Source organism: Hyperolius riggenbachi, chromosome 3 (assembly GCF_040937935.1).
Source record: "Hyperolius riggenbachi isolate aHypRig1 chromosome 3, aHypRig1.pri, whole genome shotgun sequence".
NCBI classification, from domain to species: Eukaryota; Metazoa; Chordata; class Amphibia; order Anura; family Hyperoliidae; genus Hyperolius; species Hyperolius riggenbachi.
In genome coordinates, this window is record NC_090648.1 from 109,088,252 (window position 1) to 109,097,098 (window position 8,847).

The following is an 8,847-nucleotide window of genomic DNA, read 5'->3' on the forward strand; positions in this document are numbered from 1 at the left end:
TCAAACAGCCAAAACTGATTAGTAAAATATTAGTGTGGACAAAAGTGAAAAAGCATTCACTGATGTGATGTGACTTGGGTTAGAGGAACATTCATTTAGGCTGCTTACACAGTGGGGCGTTACAGGCGCACGTTAGAGCAGCCTGTAATGTAGCCCAACTCACAGCAATGAAAAATCAATGTGCTGTTCACAGTGCCCACGTTGCGTTGGAGTATAACGCTGCACGTTCAATGAAAGTGCAGCCTGCTGTGCGTTATACTCCTATTTGGCTGCGTTCGGATGTTTGCACATGCTCAGTACTGTTTTTTTTTCTTTTTTAATTTGCTGCATGCGCCGTTTTCGTTCGATATATGCGTCAAAAAGTACACATCACGAACGCATCAAGAGACGCATAACGCGGCTCTATATAACGTCCAACTTCAAAACTAACATGCGTTGCGTTAGGGGCACGTTATGCGACCTTAACGTCTTGGTGTGAAAGATCCCTTAAGGTTCAAAGACTGAGCGCTGTGCTATGTACATGATTGACTAATATGTACTGTATGTATAGCAATCGGTGAGGGTTTTTGCTGGTATTGTGAAATGGTTTGTCTTGCATCTTGTGGAAATAGGTAGTACAATTTGTTTTTCTTTAGGAACTAATAAACAGGGCCGGCCCTAGGTTTCACAGCGCCGAGTGAAACCTGATTTCACACACACACAGGCCCATATGCATAGTCCCCAACCGTCCCGTTTTCGTCAGGATTCTCTCGATTTGGGGGGGCTCTCCCGCTATCCCGGTAAGAGCCCCCCAAGTCCCGGGCGGCTGTCAGTATTGACAGCCGCCCTTAGCAGGAGGAGAGCAGCGCAGTGGAGGGAAAGTGGTGGGCAGCAGCGGAGAAGGGGGCCATCTCCCCCCCTTCTCTCACCTTAGGGTGCTCTCCCTCCCTCGCTCTCTCCTCCGATCTGTGTGTGCGGCAGCGTTTGGCAGCTGGCGGGACTTACCTTCCGTGTCGCTCCATGCGCCGGCCGGAAGTTCTGGTGCCGCAGCCGCTGCTCTGGTCTGGATCAGACCAGAGTAGTGGCAAATCATCCCGCGCCGGCGACGAGACCGGACGGAGGACACGGACGGTAAGTTCCGCCCCTCTGCCAGCCACCACACTTCATTCCGGAGGGGACAGCGAGAGCACCCTAAGGTGAGGGAAGGGGGGGAGATGGCCCCCATTCTCCACCGCTCTCCTTTCCTCGCTCTCTCCTCCTGGGGGGGACGGGACAACACCTGGCTACCTATTCTGGGCACATATACTGCTGGCTATACTGGGGCACATATACACCTGGCTACAATATACTGGGGCACATATACACCTGGCTACAATATACTGGGGCACATATACACCTGGCTACAATATACTGGGGCACATATACACCTGGCTACAATATACTGGGGCACATATACACCTGGCTACAATATACTGGGGCACATATACACCTGGCTACAATATACTGGGGCATATATACACTTGGCTACATATACTGGGGACATATACCTCTGGCTACATATACTGGGCACATATACCCCTGGCTACATATACTGGGCACATATACCCCTGTCTACATATACTGGGCACATATACCCCTGCCTACATATACTGGGCACATATACCTCTGGCTACATATACTGGGCACATATACCCCTGCCTACATATACTGGGGACGTATACCTCTGGCTACATATACTGGGCACATATAACCCTGGCTACATATACTGGTGACAACTGGCTGTTTGTCATTATGTGCATTTACTGGTGAAAAGCTGTCTCTTATTATGTGCATTTACTGGTGAAAAGCTGTCTCTTATTATGTGCAATTACTGGTGAAAAGCTGTCTCTCATTATGTGCATTTACTGGTGAAAAGCTGTCTCCTATTATGTGCATTTACTGGTGAAAAGCTGTCTCTTATTATGTGCATTTACTGGTGAAAAGCGGTCTCTTATTATGTGCATTTACTGGTGAAAAGCGGTCTCTTATTATGTGCATTTACTGGTGAAAAGCAGTCTCTTATTATGTGCATTTACTGGTGAAAAGCTGTCTCTTATTATGTGCATTTACTGGGGAAACGCTGTCTCTCATTACGTGCATTTAGTGGGGAAACGCTGTCTCTCATTTCATGCATTTACTGGGGAAACGCTGTCTGTCATGTGCATTTACTTCATATTTTATTTATGTAACTACATTAGGTGGTATAACTACATTACAGTTAGCCCCACCCATGGGCAGGGTATATGAGGGATATATTTATTAAAAAAATATAAGGGCATCAATATTAAAAAAAACAAAACTTTATGGTAGGCGTGACTTGGGGGTGTTTAGGGTGTGTGGCTAGGGGGTGTGTTGGGGGTGTGGCTAGGGGTGTGGCCTGTGTCCCGATTTCTAATTTTAAAATGTTGGGAGGTATGCCATATGCAATTCACCTTTTCTCCTGAATTACCTCCTAGGACAGTGGTTCCCAACCTTTTTGAAATCGTGACAAATCTCACCAAACGCTCAGATCTCTGTGACACAACACATCTGTAGAATAAAAAATTACTAATAACCATAAAATGGATGGAAAGGGTGCATTATCCTGAATACACTTAAAAATGAAGGCTAGAAACTTTCAGGAATATTAACAAAAACAATCAGTGGGACAGTTAGGCGCCCCCCCCCCCCCCTCCCAATTGGGAATGATAGCACATCACCGACAATTTTCACCACACGTTATAGCCACAGTGCGTGTTGTCCCCCCCCAAAAAAAATGCCCTCAGACTCAGTATAGGTAGGTAGCCTAGCCAGGTATAGGTGCCCCCAGTATAGGATCTCATGTGTAGGTGCCCTCAATATAGGTAGCCAAGCATAGGTGCCCCCAGTATAGGAAGTCAGGTGTAGGTCTCCCCCCATAGGTAGCCAGGCCTCAGTGACTCCAGTATAGGTCGCCAGGTGTTAGTGCCCTCAGTATAGGTAGCCAGGAGTAGGTGCCCTCCCTCCGTTAGCCAGCTCTAGGTGCCCCCTTGGAAGCCGGCGCCCTGAGCAACCGCTCGGGTCGCTCAGGTCAAAGGCCGGCTATGCTAAAAAGCATGTTTCCATTTTGCATTTGCTGATTAAGAACAAACAGTTGCTGCATTTGTCAGTTTGGGGCAAATGGTTGCTGCATTTGTTGATTGGTGCACACGATGGCTACATTTGTCGATTAGGGACAGAAAGCAGCTGGCATTTGTCTATTGGGGGCATACGATAGCTGCATTTGTCTATTGGTGGGCACACAGTGGCTGCATTTGTCAATGTGGGTATCTGTTAATAGAGGGGTGTGAAATACCCTGTTGAATCCATTAATGTAGCCTTAAAATGTGTGACCACACCCACAATAAAGCTTCACCTGCAACACAACTTAAAGTGTGCATCTGACTCTGTCCGTCCAAAATGTTGGATGTCCAGATTTTTTAAGGCTTTTGTGTGTGAAAAATTAGAAATCAGGTTGGCAACCCTGCCTCAGCCATGTTACTGCAGAGATTTGTGCCGGACCATGTGACCTGGCATGATGCCACCTGGGCGGGTGTACACAGCCGGGCCGGCTCCTGTTCTCTGCCTCTCCCCGGTTATGACTTGGCTGCTCTCACTCCCAACCCAATGCCTCTACCACTCACACATCTGCTTCCTGGAGAGGGGCGGTACAGGAGACCCCTACTGGCTAGAGGGGGCAATGCAGCCTGAGCTCCAGATGCTCTAGTTCAGTGATGGCTAACCTTGGCACTCCAGCTGTGGTGGAACTACAAGTCCCATGAGGCATTGCAATACTCTGACAGCTCTAGGCATAACTCGGGGAGGTAGAGGCATGATGGGATTTGTAGTGTTGTCAAATCCGGAGTGCCAAGGTTAGCCATCACTGCTCTAGTTCCTAGAGCTGTCATTATTACAATACAACAATTTTTTTTCTGGTTGCTTAAAACTTCCGGATAACAGGGGAGTTACTGTATTAGTGTTTATAAAGGGCCGACATCTTTCGCCTCGCTGTATACATCTATAGACTTTTGGCCAACAGATTTGATAATTATGGAATCTGATGAAAATCAGTACCGCCAAAAGCATTCCCGATTGACAATTCAACCAATTTCGGGTGTAAATTGGACGAATGTATTGATCGAACACCTTGGAAAATCTCGGGTTGTCATGCTCGATTGTGTGCCTGGCAGTAACAGTGTGCGGCCGCTGTCCCCATCTAATGTTTTATGTCCCCTCGGTGCCTGTGCAGTTATGCTTTATCTGTCATGCTGAGTGTCTGTGCCCTTCTTCCACATTCAGGCCCAACGTGACTACTGGCACATAGCGTGTGGGACGCATGTGTGACAACATACACATGCTCCACATGCCATAACACCGGCAACCAGGTGGGAGCATAAATGCGGAAGTACGAGGACACGCACAGACGGTGGCAGGTAAAGTATAATTGTACAGGCACCAGGGATGGGGGGACAAAAAGCATTTGGGGGACATCTGTGTCACAAGGCCTAGAGTCTCAGTTATCTAGCACTAACAAGTTCATGTTATAAAGAGGCCTAACCAATATACACTCAACTAAAGGATTATTAGGAACAACGTACTAATACGGAGTTTGACCCCCTTTCGCCTTCAGAACTGCCTTAATTCTACGTGGCATTGATTCAACAAGGTGCTGAAAGCATTCTTTAGAAATATTGGCCCATATTGATAGGATAGCATCTTGCAGTTCATGGAGATTTGTGGGATACACATCCAGGGCACAAAGCTCCCGTTCCATCACATCCCAAAGATAGTCTATTGGGTTGAGATCTGGTGACTGTGGGGGCCATTTTAGTACAGTGAACTGAATTGTCATGTTCAAGAAACCAATTTGAAATGATTCAAGCTTTATGACATGGTGCATTATCCTACTGGAAGTAGCCATCAGAGGATGGGTACATGGTGGTTATGAAGGGATGGACATGGTCAGAAACAATGCTCAGGTAGCCCGTGGCATTTAAACGATGCCCAATTGGCAATAAGGGGTCTAAAGTGTGCCAAGAAAACATCCCCCACTCCATTACACCACCACCAACAAGGCATGATGGATCCATGTTCTCATTCTGTTTACGCCAAATTCTGACTCTATCGAGACTCATCAGACCAGGCAACATTTTTCCACTATTCAACTGTCCAATTTTGGTGAGCTCATGCAAATTGTAGCCTCTTTTTTCTATTTATAGTGGAGATTAATGGTACCCGGTGGAGTCATCCGCCTCAAGGTTGTGCGTGTTGTGGCTTCACAAATGCTTTGCTGCATACCTCGGTTGTAACGAGTGGTTATTTCAGTCAATGTTGCTCTTCTATCAGCTTTAATCAGCCGGCCCATTTTCCTCTGACCTCTAGCATCAACAAGGCATTTTCGGCCACAGGACTGCCGCATACTGGATGTTGTTCCCTTTTCACACCATTCTTTGTAAACCCTAGAAATGGTTGTGCGTGAAAATCCCAGTAACTGAGCAGATTGTGAAATACTAAGACCGGCCCGTCTGGCACCAACAACCATGCCACACTCAAAATTACTTAAAGAGGCACTTAAGTGAGAAAAAAAATGGAGTTTTACTCACCTGGGGCTTACCTCAGCCCCCTGCAGCTGATCGGTGCCCACGACGAGTCGCTCTGATGCTCCGGGTCCCGCTGGCGGCCACTTCCGGTTTCGCCGTCAGGACCCGTCAGGCTGGGGAACGCGGCTGATACTACGCGTTCCCAGCCAAAATAGCACCCCTATGCGGCCACATGTCCGCATAGGCACCCGTATGCGGACATATGGCCGCATAGGGGTGCTATTTAGGCTGGGAACGCGTAGTATCAGCCGCGTTCCCCAGCCTGACGGGTCCTGACGGCGAAACCGGAAGTGGCCGCCAGCGGGACCCGGAGCATCAGAGCGACTCGTCGTGGGCACCGATCAGCTGCAGGGGGTTGAGGTAAGCCCCAGGTGAGTAAAACTCAATTTTTTTTTCTCACTTAAGGTTCACTTTAAATCACCTTTCTTTCCCATTCTGACATTCAGTTTGGAGTCCAGGATTTTGTCTTGACCAGGACCAAACCCCTAAATGCATTGAAGCAACTGCCATGTGATTGGTTGATTAGATAATTGCATTATTGAGAAATTGAACAGGTGTTCCTAATAATCCTTTAGGTGACTGTAGTATTATACTATACCAGGGGTGGGCAAACTACGGCCTGTTTCTCTTTTTCATCCGGCCCGCAGATGCAGGGCTGGACTCAGTCTCCTCTCCATCCCTTCAGACTGAGCACACCGTTCACACTCAGCAACGCAATCGCCTTCTGATTTTGCATTGCAGTGTTTCACATTTCTTTGGCGATAGCGTTTAGTAATATTGATTCCAATGAATGAGAATCGTGACGCAATGGCTGGGAAAATGCTATATGTAGCCATACGACTACTGGTGCAGCAGCGCTTTGCTGATCCCCAGCTGTCAGCAAAGAGCGAATCGCGGGCAAAAAGCGCCCATGTGTAAACTCAGCCTAGATGACAGGCTCACCGGCACCTTCCAGAGCCAGTCTCCATGGCCACAGCAGTACATGTCAGTTGTCTGCTTGGAAGGCCACGGAACTGCACTGGTTAATGCTGCGGGAAGCTGTATAGTGTGTCACAAAGTGTGGCTCTGCTGCTGCTGTTAGGTCTTACCCCGCTGGCTGTATTGAGCTGTCCCACATGAAGGCAGCTGCAATGTGCTGCTGGAAGCCTGGGCCCGCCATGTAGTGTGTGCCCTCCCTAGGCCTGAAAGAGGCCGTCCTGCACGAGCCGCTATCCACCTACCTCTCCAGCCTGCTACACTCACGGCCCGGACAGCTGCCCCTCCTGCAGCTTTCCCCACCCAAATCCTCTGTGGGACACCAGTGCACCTGTCTGAGCAAACTCGGGGTGACCCCACCGACAGCCACAGCCAGTACATGAGCAGCAGCCCCACAGCAGCAAACGAGTTGGTGTGTGTATTGCCCTCTCTCCTGTGTGTGCGTGTATTGTACTGCTTGTGTGTACTGCTTGTGAGTGTACTGCCTGCCCTCTCTCCTGTGTGTGTACTGCCTGCTCTCTCTCCTGTGTGTGTACTGCCTGCCCTCTCTCCTGTGTGTGCGTGTGTTGTACTGCCATGTGTGTACTGCTTATGAGTGTACTGCCTGCCCTCTCTCCTGTGTGTGTACTGCCTGCCCTCTCTCCTGTGTGTGCGTGTGTTGTACTGCCATGTGTGTACTGCCTGCTCTCCCTCCTGTGTGTGCGTGTGTTGTACTGCCATGTGTGTACTGCTTATGAGTGTACTGCCTGCCCTCTCTCCTGTGTGTGTACTGCCTGCCCTCTCTCCTGTGTGTGCGTGTGTTGTACTGCCATGTGTGTACTGCTTGTGAGTGTACTGCCTGCCAGAGATTAACCACTTCGCCGCCCGGGTACAGTATATCTACGCTCCTTTGAACTTCATTTCCCCACCCGGAGCATAGATATACGCACCCCCGCCGCTACCGCCGTTGTCTGCCCTCCCGCTCACACGTGCGTGCGCTCCCGCACTCGTGCATGCCGCCGCCGCCCGCTCGCCTGGAGATCAATGAATGTGAAAAAACGTTCCTGTTCGTTGATCTAAGCTCCCAGCAATGATCGGCTGCTTCTATGAGAAGCAGCGCGATCATTGTGAAAAAAAAAAAAGTTTCCCAGCTCCCCTGAACTTCCGGTAAGCGTACTTCCTACGCTTACAGGATGCATTCACAAGAAATTACTGTGGCCAAAAAGTAAAAATACACCCAAAAACAATTTTCATATACAAATACATTCTTTTACAAAATAAATTAACTCATTAACTCCCACACTCCCCAACTGTTACCAATTTTTTTTTTTTGTAATAACATTTTTTTTTTTTTTTAAATTATAATAAAAAAAAACATAGTTACCTTAGGGACTGAACTCTTTAAATATTTATATCAAGAGGGTATCAGACTGTTACTTTATAAATTATGGGCTTGTAATTAGGGATGGACGCAAAACTGAAAAAAATGCACCTTTATTTGCAAATAAAATATTGGCGCCAAACATTGTGATAGGGACATAATTTAAACGGTGTAATAACCAGGACAAACAGGCAAATAAGTTACATGGATTTTAATTACAGTAGCATGCATTATTTAAAAACTATAATGGCCGAAAACTGAAAAATAATGATTTTTTTTCCAAATGTTTTCCTATTTTCCCATTAAAACACATTTAGAATAAAATAATTCTTGGCATAATGTCCCACCTAAAGAAAGCCTAATTGGTGGCGAAAAAAACAAGATATAGTTCATTTCATTGTGATAAGTAATGATAAAGTTATAGGCGAATGAATGTAAGGAGAGCTGAAAGGAGAAAATTGCTCGGATGCTTCAGGGGTAAAACCCCTCAGTTGTGAAGTGGTTAACTGCCAGAGCATGCGACCTAACTGCCAGGACATGCGACCTGGCAATATGACATACCAGAGCATGCGACCTGGCATTATGAAATACCAGAGCATGCGACCTGGCATGTGCCGCCTGTTGCACATGCCAGGTCGCATGCTCTGGTATGTCATAATGCCAGGTCGCATGCTCTGGCAGTTAGGTCGCATGCTCTGGCAGTTAGGTGGCATGCTCTGATCACTTCTAGCTGTGCCTTGGAGGTGAGTAGATGATGATTTGGGGTCTCTGAGGTTATGGCTGCAAATTGATGGTATTTATGGTTCAAAGTGGACCTGAATGTTTCTTTATAATGATAAATATGTGTATTTAACCCTCGATTATATAATTAGCTCCGTGTGTCCCCCCCTTCCCCGC